The sequence below is a fragment of the Trichechus manatus genome, unplaced genomic scaffold, assembly GCF_000243295.1.
Source record: "Trichechus manatus latirostris isolate Lorelei unplaced genomic scaffold, TriManLat1.0 scaffold00022, whole genome shotgun sequence".
In the NCBI taxonomy this organism is placed as follows: domain Eukaryota; kingdom Metazoa; phylum Chordata; class Mammalia; order Sirenia; family Trichechidae; genus Trichechus; species Trichechus manatus.
In genome coordinates, this window is record NW_004443958.1 from 15,726,735 (window position 1) to 15,745,861 (window position 19,127).

The 19,127-nt window shown below is 44.0% G+C and overlaps 1 long non-coding RNA gene across 1 annotated transcript; it reads left to right on the forward strand.

Moving 5' to 3' along the window:
• The first annotated feature begins 1,232 nt into the window (after window positions 1-1,232).
• On the forward strand, window positions 1,233-18,151 carry LOC111819952 (uncharacterized). The gene is made up of 4 exons (XR_002823526.1): window positions 1,233-2,118; window positions 12,445-12,624; window positions 15,360-15,581; window positions 17,762-18,151. It is a non-coding gene; the product is annotated as an uncharacterized LOC111819952 (long non-coding RNA).
• The last annotated feature ends 976 nt before the right edge of the window (window positions 18,152-19,127 follow it).

Consider the following 19,127-nt stretch of genomic DNA (forward strand, 5'->3'; position numbering starts at 1 on the left):
ACCTTGGAAGAAAGGCCTGGTGATCTACTTCTGAAAAATTGAAAACCCTGTGGAGCACAGTTCTACACTGATAGACATGGAGTCATCATGTGTTAAAATCAACTCAAGGATGACTGGTTGGTTTTTTGGTGTGGAGGAAAGACCACTGGCCTTTAGATACAGGTGACTCATTAATGTCTCTGAGCCTCACTTTCCTCAACCATCAAATGGGGACACACAGACTCAGGAAACCCAGAGCTCAGATTAAAAGAAGAAGAAGAAAACAAGAAAACCAAGGTTATTATTGTTAAATTTGTAGAGCAGTTTCTTCCAAGCTGTGTGCAGGGAGGCAGGGAGAATGATCATTTTTAGCACCAGGTCAAGCATCTGCTAATTCGGACCTGGCTGTCAGAATTCTTTAAATACCTGTGTTGGAGAACTGTATGTATTGCCTCCCCCAACCTCGATCTACCACCACACGACCCTGGGCAAGCCATTCCACTCTGTGGAAGCCTCTCCTGCTTCTATCTCATTGGCCTGAAATAGATTATGCTGCTACCCCTAGAGTCACTTAAAACAATTATTTTGGTGACAGTATACACAGCCAAAGATACACCATTTCAACAATTTCTACATGTGCAATTCAGTGACATTGGTTACATTTTTAAAGTTGTGCTACCATTCTTTCTATCGTTTTCCACATTATTCTGTCACCTTTATCTTAAACTCATTGCTCTCTTGGCTTCCCATTGTCAACTTGGTCTCACATAGATAATTCTTTAAAAGAGCACAATGTTCAAGGTATACATACTTTACTAATTAAAATAAGCTATTTTTTGGTTCAAAGAAGATTTCAGGGGATAGTTTTGATTAAAGATTTAAAGTTTAAAGATTGTCTCAGGGCAACATTTTCAGGGGTTCATCCAGACTCAATGGCTTCAGAAAGTCTGGATTCCACTGAGAATTTGAAGTTCTGTTCGGCATTTCCCCCTTTTGATCAGGATTCTTCTACAGACTCTTTAATAAAAGTATTCAGTAATGATAGCCGGGTTCCATCCAGTTCTTCTGGTCTCATGGCAAAGGAGGCAGTTGTTCATGGAGGCAGCCAGGCATGCATTAGATTTCTTCCTCTGATTCCTGATTCCCCTAGAACTATCTTTATTTAAAGTTTCTATTTCCCTTCTTAAGACTCCAAGGACCTTGAAGACCAGGACTTCCTTTTATCAGTTTTTTGGGGGTAGGCATACAGCATAGAGGTCAGGAATGTGTGCTCTAAACTCAGACAAAACTAGGTTCAAATCTTAGCTTATTGGCTTAAATACCACTTATTAGCTTGTGAACTTGTACAGGTGACTTCAACTCACCAAGACCCCACATCTCATCTCTAATATACAAGTAAAAATAGAACATACCTGCCAGGATGGATGTGAGGATTCAGTGAAATCTACATGCTTGACAGGCTTTTGCACATAGAGTAAAGAATCAATAAATGGTCATTATTTTGTACTTGGAAATGCCAAAACAATGAAGTAGTTACTCAATACATGCTGGCACCCACCTGAACCGAATCATGCCAAGGCATGCTGCTGCTTTCTTAAAGGAATAACCCAAATAACTGAGAACAAGACACAAACAAAACAACTCATCTTTCCCTAGACAAAGCCTTCTGAATTTCCCTTGTTGGCAGTGATGGTGGGTACCATGCTGCCCGGGGAGATGAGGAGCAAGAGGCGGCAAGCCCGGGGAAGCACCGGCACAGGGGTCAGCTGCAGCAGCAGTTTCTGCAGCAGGCCCTTCACCAGATCCTCCAGGAGGAAGAAAAGTCAGAGGAGCCACAGAGGGAGGGGGAGCAGGGAGAGAGCAGAGGAGACTTTGCAATTATCTCCCTGAGACTGTTTAGAATGTAATGTTCCTCTCCGCCCCGCTTTCCTTTTCACGCTGTAATTTTCTTCACAGAAAGAGCACAATGGAGAACATATTCTAGACTGTCGAGCTTGCTACTAACTCCAGCAACCCAGACACGGGAACAGATAAGGAAAAAAACAGAGGCAATTTTTTCCCTGCAGAGATTTGAGAGATTGAAGCTAAAAAATCCAGTTACACTTGAACATCACATTACCTGCACAGTTAATGGTTTCGGTATGACCTGTGCTTGATGCCCAGCAAGTTTCAAGAGCTGTTTTCTTTGCCTGGGGGGTTTTGGGGACTGCCTCTACCATAGGATCCCACTCTCAACCCACCCCGCCCCACCCCACCCCACATCCACTTAGGGGGGTGGGGATGTCAGGCTGGGTGGCATGGTATGCTCCACCTGGATTCCCACATCAGTGTTTAATTGCCCAAATTTTCTTTTCACCTGTTTGTGGAAGGAGGGGAGAGGGTCTGGGCAGTTATGGCTTGGTCTCAGGGTACCAAGTGGTCTTTGGAAGAGCATGGGACAGAGGTGTAAGGGGCCACTGGGATGCAGGGTGCCCTCTGACTTCTCTGCCTCCCCTCCCCTTGTCCTCCCTTCTTCTCTCATTTCCCTCTCCTTTTCATCCTCTTACCTGTTACCCTGTGCCGCTGTTATGGGTTGAATTGTGTCTCCCCCAAAAGATATGTTGAAGTCTCAACCTCTGTACCTGTGAATGTGACCGTGTTTGGGGAAATAGGGTTTTCCCTTTTTTTATCAATTGCATCACACATGGTCTTATCAGAGTCGTAATTCCTCATTCCTTCTGAGTGATGTCTTATAAAAAGGGATCTAACACACAGGGAGAGAGATGCCATGTGATGACGGAGGCAGATGCATCTATAAGCAGCAAAAGAACGCCAAAGATCACCAGCAGCCACCAGAATCAACAGAGCTGGGACCCTGATTTGGACTTCTAGCCTCCAGAACTCTGAGGAAAATAAATTTCTGTTCTTTAAAGCCACTCACTTTGTGATATTTTGTTATGGCTGCCCTAGGAGACTAAGACATTAGCCTAATACATCCCAACCTTTCAAACTGAAGCTCAAATGAGCTCCCACATTGGTTTTTGACACTTATCTCCAAGGTTGTGTATTTGCTCTAGGAGAATATAAATGTATGTGAGATCTGAACATCTTTCTTTGTACTCATGTAGACCTGTCTGATGGAGTAGCTTTCCTAGGCTATCTCTGGGTGCCATCAAATAAAGTGCTGACCTGCCAAATCTTGATTTTCCTGCAGACCCACATTCATCTGTTGGGTCCCATGGAGCAAAGCCCAACTGTGTCACCCAAGGCCATTCTAGATCATGTAGCCCCCAGCTGATCAGCCACCAGCTAATCGCCAATGCACAAGTGAGCCAAGTCAAAATCAGCTGAGCCCAGCCCATATCAGAACTGCCCACCCAACCTGCTGGCGCAAGAGAAATAATAAATGTTTTTTTGTTTTAAGCCATTGCCACTTATTGAACATATACTGTTGCTATTGTTGTTAGGTGCCATGGAGTTGGTTCTGCCTCGTAGCAACCCTATGTACAATGGAACGAAACACTGCCTGGTCCTGCACCATCCTCACAATGCTTGAGCCCATCATTGCAGCCTCTGTGTCAGTCCATCTCATTGAAGGTCTCCTTCACTGACCCTCTAGTTTACGAGGCACTGTGTCCTTTTCCAGAGACTAATCCCTCCTGATAACATGTCCAAAGTATGTGAGACATGGTCTCACCATCCTTGCTTCTAAGGAGCATTCTAGCTTGTAAGACAGATTTGTTCATTCTTTTGGCAGTCCCTGGTATATTCAGTATTCTTCGCCAACAGCATGATTCAAAGGTGTCAATTCTTCTTTCGTCTTCCGTATTCATTGTCCAGCTTTCGCATGCATATGAGGCGATTGGAAACACCATGGCTTGGGTCAGGCACATCTTAGTCTTCAGGGTGACATCTTTGCTTTTTAACACTTTATAGAGCTCTTTTGCAGCAGATTTTCCCAGTGCAATGCATCGTTTGATTTCTTGACTGCTGCTTCCGTGGGTGTCCAAAATGAAATCTTTGACAACTTCAATCTTTTCTCCATTTATTGTGATGTTGCTTACTGGTTCAGTTGTGAGGACTTTTGTTTTCTTTATGTTGAGGTGTAACCCATACTGAAGTCTGTGGTCTTTGATCTTCATCAGTAAGTGCTTCAAGTCCTCTTCACTTTCAGCAAGCAAGGTTATGTCATCTGCATAACACAGGTTGTTAATGAGTTTTCCTCCAGTCATGATGCTGTATTCTTCTTCATATAGTCCATCTTCTCAGATTATTTGCTCAGCATACAGACTGAATAATTATGGTGAAATGATACACTCTGGCACACACCTTTCCTGACTTTAAACCATGCAGTATCTCTTGTTCTGTTCAAACGACTGCCTCTTGATTTACGTATAGGTTTCTCAAGAGCACAATTAAGTGCTCTGGAATTCCCATGCTTTGCAATTTTATCCATAATTTGTTATGATCCACACAGTTGAATGCCTTTGCATAGTCAATAAAACACAGGTAAGCATCTTTCTGGTATTCTCTGCTGTCAGCCGGGCTCCATCTGATATTAGCAATGATATCCTTCGTTCCACATCCTCTTCTGATTTTGGCTTGAATTTCTGGCAGTTTCCTGTCGATACACGGTTGCAGCTGCTTTTGAATGATCTTCAGCAAAATTTTTTGTGTGTGTGATATTGATAATATTGTTCGATAGTTTCTGCATTCAGTTGGATCACTTTTCTTTGAAATAGGCATAAATATGGATCTCTTCCAGTTGGTTGGCCAGGTAGCTGTCTTCCAAATTTCTTGGCATGGACTAGTGAGCATTTCCAGTACTTCATCCATTTGTTGAAACATCTCAGTTGGTATTCTGTCAGTTCCTGGAGGGTTGTTTTTCGCCAGTGCCTTCAGTGCAGCTTGGACTTCTTCCTTCAGTACCATCAGTTCCTGATCCTATGCTACCTCCTGAAATGTTTGAACGTTGACCAATTCTTTTTGGTATAGTGACTCTGTGTATTCCTTCCATCTTCTTTTGATGCTTCCTGCATCATTTAATATTTTCCCCATAGAATCCTTCAATATTGCAACTTGAGGCTTGAATTTTTTCTTCAGTTCTTTCAGCTTGAGAAATGCTGAGCATGTTCTTCCCTTTTGGTTTTCTAACTCCAGGTCTTCGCAGATGTCATTATAATACTTTACTTTGTCTTCTCGAGCTGCCCTTTGAAATCTTCTGTTCAGCTCTTTTACTTCATCATTTCTTCCATTTGCTTTAGCTACTCGACATTCAAGAGCAAGTTTCAGAGTTTCTCCTGACATCCATTTTGGTATTTTCTTTCTTCCTGTCTTTTTTAATGACCTCTTGTGACAGAATTACTATGTGACAGAAATTGCTAAATACAGAGAATACAAGATGATAAAACATTATCTCTGCTCTTGAATGGGTCTTGATAAAGGTGGAAAAGTACTACGATGTCTGTTTTACAGATGGGAAAAACTGAGGTTTGAAAACTTTGTTTATGATGTTCTTAAATCGGCACTGTGACAATGTGGCTGTGCTGCGAGGACCCCAGAGCTTTACCATCCTTAAGTGTTTATTCAGAGGAAGATTATTTGTTAATGTAAAAATGGAGAGAATACTTCCTTTCTCACCCCAACGCCTCTCTTCAAATATACGTATTTTTAACTTTAGCACCTACTATATATATGGTAAGGTGCCCTGGTGGTGCAGTGGTTAAGCGCTCGGCTTCTAACTGAAAGTTGGCCATTTGAACCCAAAAGCCAATCCACAGGAGAAAGATCTGCTTCTGTAAAGATTATAGCCTTGGAAACCCTATAGGGAAGTTCTACTCTGTCCTCTAGGGTTGCTATGAATAGGAACCGACTGGACGGCAATGAGGCATATGCATGGCACTTAACTGACAGTTTGGAGGGTATAAAAATGTCTTGCTCTATCTTAGCTAATGGTTTATTTGGGGAGTTAGGTCATAAATGCCCCAATTTTAATAACGATACACAAATTTAAAGGCAATGTTTGACTGGCTAAAATGCAATTATAATTTCTAATGCATCCTACATTAGAAATTAATTGTGCCCACTAGAGTTTAAGCTCTGTCAGCCTAGGGGCTGTGTCTTACTCAAGTTTGCATCCTAGCACCTAGCAGAGTACCTGGCACATAGTAGGGGCTCAGTAAACAACTCATTAAGTGAGTAAATAAATGAATAGTCAAGATGATTAGGTTTATAATTGATTTTGATTCTGCTTTAAGAAGATCAGGAGATTATGTCTAAGGGACATTCTTTTTATGTTTCCTTATCCTTTTTGTTTTCTTTTGTTGGTTTTTAGTTGACAAGTAGAATCAGAACCTTCCACGCTTATAAGGAGAAGAGAATTGATATTTGTCAAACTCTTGCTATGTTCCAGGCATTGTGCTAGGGCCTGTTATATTCCTAACAACCTCTAATCTTCACAGCAACCATCTAAGGCAGGTTTTATTACACATACTGTACAGATGTAGCTACTGGGGCTCAGAGAAGTTAAGTAACCTGCCAAAGATCACACAGTGTGTAAATTGTATAGACAGTCTTTCTGATTCTAAAATCTACTCTTTTTAATTTTCCTTTCTCAGTAATGATATTCTGCCTTGAATGGCACTTAGCTCAACCTCTCACCTAATGGCTTGGGAATTGTTTTCATTTGGTGATCGTTTGCAGAGACTTTCAGTAAAGGGAGAGCAGTGGAAAGCTACTGTTCAGGAAGAGAAGTCATGTATTTTCAGCCAGAGAACAGTTAGAGTCATGGAGTTTGTGGAGTCCCGGTGGGACAGATTAGCATGGCGGGGGTTGGGGGGCGGATACAATGACAGGGTCCAAAAACATTCCTAGATTGAAGAGTTTGTGCATGTCTTCCTGCTCTCACTAGCTGAACTCATCTCTGATTTAATTATATACTCAGGGTACAGATGCGTGTAGAATTGCTTCCGAGGAAGGGTTATTGGTTAGACAACACTCAACTTTTGGAATGTTGTGGGTGGGGAGCGGGGAGACGTTGGCCTTTACCTTAGCAGTGGGCATAGATCTGAATCATTGTGAGTCCAGACTCATTCATTAAGCATTCAAAGATGAATGCAAGATGCATGAAAACAGACAAGATCAGCCAAGCACAGAGTATTTACTGATTACTCTGGTGGGCATCTGTTGTCTTTGTTTACTTTTACAGAAAAGTGGCCAAAAAGAGTACCTTATTCTCCTGGACAGAATGATTAGTCCAAGGTTGGGCATGTAGCCTAAGATGGGCATATTAGAGTCCTTCAGAGGGAGTTAACATGGACATTCAGAGAGACAGTGTCTCTCAGGTCTTGAGCTGAAAGGATCTTGAAAGACTGGAGTTGCCAGAGTTCATTTTACCCACCCTGCTGATACAGTCTGAAGGGGAAGGAAGCCGACACAGAGCAAAGCAGAGTAGAGATAGGGAGAGAGAGAGGAAGTATTTGAGCACCTGGATCCTACTATGCCTGAATCCCTAGACTTTGCAACTACATTGAGCAGATACCCTCACTGTACTCACACTAGAATTGGGAGCTGGAGATATGAGGAATATGAATTTCCTTTTCTTTACCTGAGTCTAGGTACTGTTTTTGACTTGTGTAGGGACTATCCAAAGCAATCTATTGAGGCATAGCTGATATCATAGAGCAAGCAGAGGCCTTGGAGCCAGAAGCTGTCTAATCCTAGACTGTTGTTTATTCTTTTAAAACCTAGCTATGAAGTCTACTAATCTGGTACCAGGAGTAGGGACAACGACAGGCTGTCAGTCTAGGGGGCATGAAAGCTTACTGACCGCATAGCTCTGAAACTTTAGTTGACCTCTCTGAATGTTGGTATTCTTATCTGCAAGTGGAGGCTACTGAAAATAGCTTCCTGTAGGAGTTTTAAGAATCTAATGAGCTGTTGTCGTTTTTAGGTGCTGTTGAGTCAGTTCTGACTCGTAGCAACCCTATAGGACAGAGTAGAACTGTCCCATAGGGTTTCCAAGGAGCTGCTGGTGGATTTGAACTGCTGACCTTTTGATTATCTGCCAAGCTCTTAACTACTACACCACCAGGGCTCCTCAAATGAGCTAGTGGATATGAAAGCATGTTGTAAATTGTGAAGGGCTCACATCCAGAAGCTCTACAAGGGCAGGGCAATCAATCTATCAAATAACCTTATATCTAAGCTGGGGCAGCAATTTAATGCTATAAAACTCCAGAAAGTCAGGAAAATGTGGATCCTGTCCCCTCTTATCTTTTATTTGCCCCCTGCTCTTTTTCCTCCCTGACACTGCCTAGGAGAGGGTTTCATGATGCCTGCAGCCTAGACCATTGGGGCAGCTCCAGACTGATCTTCCTGCCTTCAAACCAATCTAACCAGCATTTATTTATCACTTACTATCTCCCCAGTGCTGTGCTAAACCCAGGGAAAAAAAAAAACAGGTGTTCTAGGAATATATACAGTCACTCTCCCACCGCCTCAGGGAGCCCTGGTGGCATAATGTTTAAGTGCCCACCTGCTAACTGCAAGGTTGGTAGTTTGAACGCACCCAGTGGCTCTGTGGGAGAAAGAGCTGGTGATTAGCTCAGGTAAAGATTTCAGCCTAGAAAACCCTACAGGGCAATTCTACTCTGTCACATGGGGTCGCTGTGAGTCAGGATAGACTTGATGGTACCTAACAACAACAACCCAGCAGGGATGCAGACAAAGACACTGCTGCCTCTAAGGTAGGAGGAGTCTTGGTGGTGCGACAGTTAAGTGCTCAGCCATTAACTGAAAGGTTGGTGATTCCAACCTCCTAGCAGTTCCATGGGAGAAAGACCTGGCAATCTGCTCCCATAAAGATCATAGCCTAGAAAACCTTATGCGGCAGTTGAGGTCACAGAGGTCACAAGTGTCACATGAGGTTGCTGTGAGTCAAAATCGACTCGAGGGCACCTAGCAGCATCAACAACAACAACCTCTAAGACAAACTGATGCGTGCCTCTACGCCTGCTCACTGCAGTCCTCTATCCAGTTTGTCACCAAGGCGATTTGAACGAACTTCCTCGCGTTGTCTACAAAATAACGACACTGTTTCTTAGTCTAGCATGCGAGGCTTTCACGAATCACTCCCAATCTCTTTTTCCAGTCTCTCGCCCATTACTTCTTGGAGAGAAATCACCAGCTCTATCCCATCAGAATCCTCAGCATTTCCTAGAGTTCTCTGAATGTATTTCTCTATGTTATAAAATTTTCTCTGTATATTCTCACCCCTCACCTCTGGCTGTTGAAATTGGATCATGCTATAAAGACCCTGCTCAAATGCCAGCCTCCTCCACAACACCTTCCCTTCCTCTCCTATTCGAATTAAATTTTTCTTTCTTTTCTTTTCTTTTTTTTTCACTATAATATATTCTTGTGCTGTCCTTTGCAGTAGGTCACAGTCCCCTGAGGGCTGGCCTCAGTCTTCCACATCTCTCTATCCATCAAGTTACCTGACTCTAGGTACTGTTTTTGACTTGTATAGGGAATATCCAGAGCCATCTATTGAGGCATAGCTGATAACATTGTGCAAGCAGAGGCCTCAGAGCCAGGAGCTGTCTAGTCTCATTCCTGTTATTCATTCTTTTCAAACCTAGTTATGGTGCCTACTGATCTGGTACCAGGAGTAGGGACAATGATAAGACCTACCTATCTGCCTCATGATTAGTCCTGGTGGTGCAATGGTTACAGAGCTTGACTGCTAACCGAAAGGTCGGTGGTTTGAACTCACCAGCTGCTCCAAAGGAGAAAGATGTGGCAGTCTGCATCCTTAAAGATCATAGCCTTGGAATCCCTGTAGGGCAGTTCTTCACTGTCCTCCGGGGTTGCTATGAGTCAGAATTGACTCCACGGCGGTGGGTTTGGTTTTTTGGTTTTATCTCCCTCATGGTAGGTGCGGAGTCAGTACGGTTGACCTGACTTGAATCTCTTCCCACTTCTCCCTGCCTCTTCTGCACCCTGCCTCCAGTTTCAGAGTTGCCAAGACTGATGGTCACTTTCCAGGACTCTATTTAGCTACTGGTGTAAGCTGTTCTTAAGTTGGGCTCTTCCCTCGGCCTCTGAATTGGCACGAGCTGCAGGTCCAGAAAAGTCCTGCTCTATCACAGGAGGTCAGTTACTGATTGTAATTTCTCCTCTGGATACTTTTCCAAGACTTGAGCCCACATTGCCTCGCTGACTTTATTTTTAGGTGTCTGGCAGTTTAGAAGAGGGTTGCACCTGTCTTGGTTTATTATTATACTATGAATGGCCCCTTGGAAAACCAGTGCCCCGATTATGATAAGATAGTCTGTTCCAATGAGGTCTTCTTCTTATACCATTTGAAGCCCTTTGTGGTACAAGAGTGGCTTTCCACTTTTAGTATGTGAATCATCCAGACACATGGAAGCATGTGAATTCCTGGACGTGATCACCAGAATTTCTGAACTCGTAGGTCTATGGCAGGGCTTAAGGAGCCCTGGTGGTGCAATGGTTGCCGATTTGAACCGAAAGCTTGGCAGAACCCACCCAGCAGCTCTGCAGGAGAAAGACCAGGCAATCTGCTCCCATAAAGATTATAGCCTAGAAAACCATATGGGGCAGTTCTACTCTGTGACATGGGGTTGCTATGAGTTGAAAATGGACTTGACAGCACACAACAACAACAACAAGGGCAGGGCCTACGACTGTGTGACTTTCTTATACTCCCCAGGAGATTTGGCTACTGGCTGACCATGCTTTGAAAAAAACTGCTACAGAATTATAAGAATTAGACAGTCAAGAAAAACATTGACTGCAGTTTGGCAGCTGACGTGATGTCAAAGTTAATATCCCATGCCAGAGACCAGGGAGGTGGCCAAACACCTCTCCTCTGGCCATGCCACTCCTCTGCTCAAGAACATGCGATGGCTCGTTTGTGTCCCTCCAGGTCCAGTCCAAACTCTTCCTCATGCCATTCCAGTCCCAACCCTTTCTCACCTACTTCCCTCCCAATCCTGCTCAATCAGACTCCCTGTTGAAATCAGGGGCTCTGTCTTGGTTATGCCACTCATATTCCACTGCTCCTTGACCTCCCCTTCTGCAGGTTATACTCTGTTTAATCTCCACTTCTTTGCTTTCCACGTGTTTTGTGTCTCATCTCTTCTCCTTGATTAAAAGTCACCAAAACTTACTGAATGCCTCTCATCTATCAGGCCCAGTCTGATGTACTGTTCTACGCAAGTTTATTTGATCCTTGGATTGGTCCTGAGATAAAGGCGTTATCATCAGGGTATTATCATGTGGAAGGCTCAGGCCCCTTCTACAGATGGCCTTCTGTGACTTTCCCAAGGTCACACAGCCAGAGTGACTGGATCTAAGTGCCATTCCCCAGCCGCAATGCCATGCCATTATGTGACATTTATCTAAATCATGTTGGGGGTGTGGCGGTTCAGTGGTAGAATTCTCACCATCCATGCGGGAGACCCAGGTTCTGGTCCTAGCCAATGCACCTCATGTACAATTATCATCCAGTGGAGCTTCCAGACTAAGATGGGCTAGGAAAAAAGGCCTGGTGCTCTACTTCCAAAAATCAACCAATGAAAAACCTAACTGTGATCACAATGGTTGATCTGAAACAAGTTGTGGGGATAGAGCAGGATTGGGTAGCCTTTCATTGTGCATGGGTTCACCATGAGTTAGGCTACGGCTTGATGGCAGCTAATAACAGCATTTAAATCACATTCTTTCTTCAAGGCTTTGGCCAAGTACCATCTTCTGAACTAGGATGTGAGCCCCATTTTCCTAATCCATAAATTGGGTGAGTGTGCCAGCTCTAAGGCCACTATAGGGATTAAGGACAACAACGTACACACTGTACTTTGCATGGTGTGTGGTACAATATGGGTACTTAAGTGATACTACTGCCCAGGCTCATAGAAACCCATGCAAAGTCTCTTCCAGCAGGACAGATAAAAATCATGTGGCTTTTGAGGAATGATGAGATTTAACGATTAGAATAAACTTTTTGGCATCAAAGCACAGTTTAACCTCCTCCTGTGGGTCAGAGGTATCATTCACGGATAAAGACATTAGGAACCATCCTTCTTGCTGGAGTATTTTTTATCCCCTCTTCAAAGAGTCAAGGCAATCACAGTCCTGCTAACGGAATCTGGAGGGTGGAGCTGTACGCTGGATTAGAGGCCAGTTTTCCCCCGTGAGAAGAGAAAGGTTATGGTCAGGCGAGATGAATGGCTGGGCTGATAGGTCGGGGCCTATCAGGAGCATCTTTTCTTAGTCATTCCATCACTCAGGCCCTTGAATTGAAGGCTCTCTGCTATCACTTTGAGTGACTTGGAAGCCCTTTTGGGTCACCATGAGGGACTTCTGATCTGCTTGGGTGATCCAAAAGTGGGATGCATCTTGCAGGGGGCCCGGACCACAATTAAGAGTAGATTTACTGGTTTCTTTGTTCCTTCTCAGCAGCTAGAGATGGAGAACATTTGGAGATTTCCCCTAAGAAGAACTCTGTTGCCTGCGTTTTCACAAATTTGCTTATTTGGTCAAGTGTGGAAGAACCTGTTACTTATGGTCTCTCATGAGGAAAAGCTGAAACTCAGCGTTGGAAAACTGAGCTACCCGCTGTTTTGATCATCCACCATTGTGGTAAGAAATAAGGGGGTGAGCTTTGAAGGTGTGGATTCCAATCCTGACTCAACAGCAGGCCACTCTCTGCCTCACTTTCCCAAAACTGTAAAATGAGGGTGACCATGCCTACTTCACACGGTTGTTGCAAGGATTAAACATAGTTGAGTAACATATTTGTCATGCAGTGAGACTTGGGTAAGTGACAGGAGAGAATGAAAACCAGATTCAGAATCTAGCAGCATTGATGATAGTGAGCAGAAGTGAGGTGGCTACTTCTTCATTGCAGTTCAACCAACATGTATGGAGAGCCTCACGTGCACCGAGAAGCTAGGTTAGCCTCTGAGGATCAAGATGAAGGAGGGACAGTCCTCACAAGGAGTTGATGGTGAACCTACAGCCAGTGTTTGCAGAGCACCTGTGAACCAGGGAGAAACAGAAGCCCAGATGATTAAAGAGACTCATGAGGTCCCCAAGCTAGTTACTCGCAACCCTCACCCAAGCCTCCTGATGTGACATCCAGAGCCTTCCCACTGACCAGCAGCTCTCCTTTTAACAAAAGAGCAGGCCCAGTTGCATCATTCCGAACAAAGGCCCTGCTAGAGGTGAACTCCCAGAAGCCAGACTGGAGTGAAATATTGGATCTAACAAATCAAATAGAAGCTAACCGAGGACTAAATATGATCAACTGGAGAATGCATCATCGCTGGCCAGGGCTAAGCTTTTCCTCCTCTGGCCTTGGGAGCACTTGGCTGCCTCTCCCTCTTCCAAATGCTGCACACAGGTCATTGTAATGATCCCAGTGATTCGCTCCTGGTGATGTCAGCCTCCCCCTGGGCATCACGCTCATCATCACATGCGCGGGACCTTCACTCCCTATCACCCTGGATCACAGGGCAGAGATGACTCAGCAAGGCCAGTCTTTGATCCTCCTGCAGGGAGGGGCCGGTGCTCCCCAGGGAGAATAGTCTCAGCTGCATCTTCTTGCCAAACCAGGTGTATAAAGTCCTATCTTTCAGCCATTTCTGACCCAATTTAAGCTTTGCTGTCATGGCAAGGATGAGTCAGCAGCTCACTAAAGCTCTGTTTCCTTAAGAGAACTGGGATAAAAGTGAGCTGCCTGCCCCTGCGCATTTATTTTTCCCCCCTCAATTTCCTTATGACAATGCTACAATACGCAGATAAGTTGAAAGCACTCGGACATCCACCAAGATTCTACCATTATCATTTCACTGTAACTTGTGTTATCACGAGTCTATCCACTGATCTACTGATTTATCCATCCATCCATCCATCTATATTTTTTTATAGAATTCAAAGTAAGTTACAGACATCAGACCACTTTCTCCTTAATACTTCAGCATCTTGCCGTTATCCAGAATACAATATTTGTTATAATTTTCTAAATCTTTTGAACATAGAAATCTCTACCATTGATGAGTTTCCCAATGGAAATGGAAATTATAAATATGCATGTATAAAATGCATAGGCTTGTGTAATGCAAACCCCTGGTGAGATATAAAACATTACCATGATCCCCAAAAGTTCCTTCATGCTTGTCGATCTCTGCCCCCACTCCCTCAAAGCACCCACTGTTTTTATGTTTTTTACCATACAGATGAGTTTGTCCTGTTCTTTCAGTCAGCATTATGTTTTGAGATTCACTTCTGATGTATTTAAACTAGAGCCCACAAAACTGCTGTGAGGATTAAAAGGGATATGGCAGCTAAAATGCTTAAATACAGTTCCTGGCACATAATAGGCACTCCATAGATGTTAACTACTGCTGGTGCAATTATTATCATTATTATCATGTTTGCTCACGTGGAGTGTAGTATGAACCCAGATACAAGGCAAACCAAACAGCTCATCTCAATTTCATCTGGAAAGTCAGACTTACAGAATATTCTAGATTCTAGCATGCTATGGTTGAGGGCTCCTTGGAATTATTCATTAGCTATTTCTACATATGTACTTACTTTCCCAGATAGACTGTAGGTATTTCAGCAGCAGCAACCATTGTGCTTACTACTTCTTTTTATCCATTGTAATATGTTTTAATATACTAGGCATACAGAGGATAACTAATATATGTATTCAATATTAGGTTAAAAAAAAGAATACTAGGTTAAAAACAACAAAAACAAAAAAACAACCTGCCTAGGAAATGTCAACCAAGCCCTGAAATGATGGGCTATGTTGGCTCCGGAGTAGTTGCACTGCTCAAGTTCACATCACTGTTTTGGTGTCAAGCGTCCCGGTTTTGAATTCTGGTTTTTCCATGAAACTTTCTTTAGCAGGTGCTTCCCACAAGCTTTATGTCTCTTGATTCTTATCACAACTTTGTAATATAGGTATTATAATTTCCCATTTTACATCTGGAGACTGAGGCTTGGGGAAGTAGCTAATAAGTAATGGAACTTGGATTTGAACCCAAGCCTGTCTGACTTATAAATCTCATGCTCTATTCCTGGAGCTACAGTCTTCCTGACTTATTTTAGGTACATGTGGAGGAGAGAAGGAAAGACCAAAGAGGTGAAGAGTTGATGAAGTTGCTGGTACAAACAGTGAACAGGATTAATGATAACAGGATTAATGATAAATGTTCAGTACAATAGATATGGGATGTTAGTAAAAGATATGTGTGGGCAAGTACATTTGAATGTGTTTAATTAATATTTGAAATGACATGTCAAAATGGTTTCAAAATCAACTCATTTAAAAGTATATTTAGTGAGCATTTTCCCTGTGCCAGGCATTGGATCTGTCAACCAGGTGTTTTCAGCAGACTTGACGGAATGAGCTCTACCCCTGAGTGACACTGCTCCATCCACGTCCTTCTTGGGAACAGCTCACAAGACTGATTTCACTTCCTTCATTCTCTCAGCTCACGGCCTGTGTCGTTTCATGAAAAGAAGGTTCTGCTCTGGCTCTTCTTCAGCCAAAAGCTGCAAGATACCAGATTGACCTGAAGCAGGTGAGTGAAGTCAGCTTATATTTAGCATCGCGGAAATCTGTTCCTCAGGACTCAATGGGGACTCAGCATCCTCAGGAGACGGTAGTTGCCTACTCAGCCAACAGTCCCAGGAGGGAGACCTTCTTTCAAGGATTGACAAGGACAGTGTGGTTTTCCTTTAGCCACCATCTGCCTGGTTGGGTAGCTGACTTGACTCCTTTGTTTAGAAAACAACACAGATGAGTGACACCCACGGACGAACTGTCGGGATCAGAAGGAAAGGGGATCATGTGCTTTACATTTCTCATTTCATAGAATCCTGTGATCATCTATAAAGAAAGAGCATTAAAAAAAAAAAAAAAGTTGCTGTGGAGTCGATTCCAACTTGTAGCAACCCCGCATGTGTCAGAGTAGAACTGAGGTCCACATTATTTTCAGTGGCTAATTTTTTGGAAGGAGATCAACAAGTTTTTGGTTAGCAGGCAGGCACTTTAACCATTTGCACCACCCAGGGATTCCGAGGAGCACTTACTGTCCTCATTTTAATGATGAGGAAACAGAGAACTCAGAGAGATCAAGCAACTTCTCAAGTTCTCCTGCAAGTATGTGGTGGATGATTAGGGTGACCAAGTCATCCCCATTTGCCTGCGACTTTTCTGGGTTGAGGACCAAAAGTCCCATATCCCAGGAGATCCTTCTGTCCTGGGCAAACCGTGCAAGTTGGTCACAGGAGCTGGAGCTGAGATTCTTCCTCTACGCCAAAGACCATGTCCTTAACCTTTTCACTCTCTTGCCGTACACTCGCGACATCATCTCATCTTGCAACAACTTTGAAATTTCAGGATTGTTATCCTGTGTTACTGATGGGTAAATGGAGGTTCGGGAATCCCTGAGTGGCTCAGATGGTTAAGTGCTCATCTACCTACTGAAAGGTTGGAGGTTTGAGTCCACATAGAGGCACCTTGAAAGAAAGGCTTGGTGATCTACTTCTAAAAAATCAGCCATTAAAAACTCTATGGAGCCCAGTTCTGCTCTGACACACACGGGTCGCCAGGAGTCAGAGTCGACTGACTGCAACAGGTTTACATGGAGGCTCAGAGAGGTGAATGACTTCCCCAAGGCCACCTAGCTAAGCAGGGGCAGAAGCAGGTTTGGAATCCAGCTCTCTCCAGCTCTGAGGCTGGTTGAAAGGGAAACAGTGGCAGTCATGAAGAAGCTGCAGGGACTTATTCTGAGGAGTGTGCCACCTGCTCTCGGAAGCCCCAGGGCAATTCCACTTTAACTTTTTATTTCAAAAGGGCCTTTAGGACTTTCTGACCTCAGTCATGATGCAGAGTAGCTGAGAAAAGACGCAGTGAAGGCCCCGTAAGGACAGCTGGATTCCAGGGGGCGTTGCAAGGACGTCAACAGTCTCGTGATCCTTATCATAGCTGCCTGCAGACAACTTGAGCAGCTGAGTGTGTTATCTGTTTGCACCTCCCAGGGATCTTGGGTGGGCTCTGGAATGAGCCAAGGCCTTGTGAGAGAGGGGCAGCTGTGTGAGGGCCAGGAGCAGTGAGGAGGGCCGGGGGCAGGGCCGACCTCTCCTCTTGCAGGAGCAGATAGCCGGAGCCAGGGGGCGGGGGGCGGGGGGTTGGGGGCCTGGAGGGTTGGGGGTGGTGCCTTCCAGTGACCGATCTGACCTGACAGCCAGGCCAGCCGGCAGGAGGCACACACACTGGGAGTGTCCTCTGTCCTAAGAATGTCTGTCACCAGCCGGTCCACGGTCAACTCTGGGTTCTTGTTCCCAATGTGTTTAAACATAACACATTGGAAACTAGTTACTAATGCCCTATATTTATTCTTCCTTTCATCTAACATTTACTGAGAACCTATGTGTCCGGGGCACTGTGCTGAGTGCTGGGCTGTGGGAAATGAAGAAAGCCTGGTTTATGTCCTAAAGGAGTGACAATCCATTGAAAAGACCGATATGGAAGCAACTTGGATTCCCTGGGTGGCCCAAATGGTTAAGCGCTTGACTACTAACAAAAAGATTGGCAGTTTCATCCCACCCAGAGGTGCCCCGGAGGAAAGCCCTGGTGATCTGCTTCTGAAAGACCTTAAAAACCCTATGGAGCAATTGTACTCTGAACACATGGGGTTGCCGTGAGTTGGAATCAACTCAATGTCAACAGGTTTTTTTCTTTTTTTTAATACTGCAGAGAATAAGAGCAATGGACTTGGATAGTTCTCAAATCGGAATTCCCATTCTGGCTTGTAGCTTCGATCAAGTTACTCTATACTCTTTTAGCCTCTGTCTTCTCATCTGCAAAAGAGGATTAATAATGCTACCTTGCAACTGCTGTGAAGATCAAGTGCAATGCCATGTCTGGTGCTAAGCCCAAGGCTTGGTATGTAGTAATTACTCAATTAATGATAGTTATTTTTCCAGTTGTACTACTTACCAACTCTGTAAGCTTGGTCAAATCAGTTAATCTCTCTATGCATCAGTTTCCCTCAGTAAAATGGATATGGTAATAGTAAGTCATAAAATTGTTGAAAAGAGAAGATTAAATTGGATAATGCATGCAAAGTAGTTAGAACAATGCCTGGCACACAATCGGAATTTAATATACAATAAACCAAACCAAACCCATTGCCATAGAGTCGATTCTGACTCACAGTGACCCCATAGGACAGAGGAGAACTGCCCCATAGAGTTTCCAAGGAGTGCCTGGTGGATTTGAACTGCTGACCTTTCAGTTAGTAGCTATGGCACTTAACCACTATGCCACCAGGGTTTCCAATGTACAATAGTTATTACTAATTTTAATGGTAATACATGGCACGAGAATTGTGCAGTAAAACAAAGATATTCTAGGAGAGAATTTTAGGAAAAGGCATGGGAAGACATTTCAGGGGAGGGGCAGCATGTGCAAGGTATGGGAGTATAAGGTGCACGGCATCTAAAGAAATGGCTCCAATTGGGACATCAGGGTAACACTGGGCAGAGGGTGGATGGGCTCTGAACCAGTCGCTGTCAAGTCTTTTCCAACTCATGGTGACCTCATGTGTGTGAGGTAGAACTGTGCTCCATAGGGTTTTCAATAGCTGATATTTTGGAAGTAGATCTTCAGGACTTTCTTTTGAGGTGCCTCTGGGTGAACTTGAACGCCAACCTCTTGATTAGCAGCTGAGTGCATTAACTGTTTGCACCACTCAGGAAGCCCGGATGGACTCTAGAATGAGCCAGAATCCAGGTTCTGTCACTTATTAGCTAGGTGACGTTTGGAAAATGACTTTACCTCTTAGCGATTCAGCCTCCTCGCTAGTAACAGAGAATAAATGGTTTATACTTTTAATGTCCGTATAAAGGTGAGATGGTATAACTTCTCTAATTGCTCAGCCAGCGTGTGGCACAAAGGAGGCCCCCAACTGGTGGCAGCTAATCATTATGATTTTTCACTAGAGGAGATGGTAAAGCGTGGGAGGGGACCAGGAGACAGATGACGTGGCAAAGGTAAAGATGACCAGGTTATGAGATGCAGTCCAGGACAATTCATGAAAGGGAGACTTTACTATTGTGGA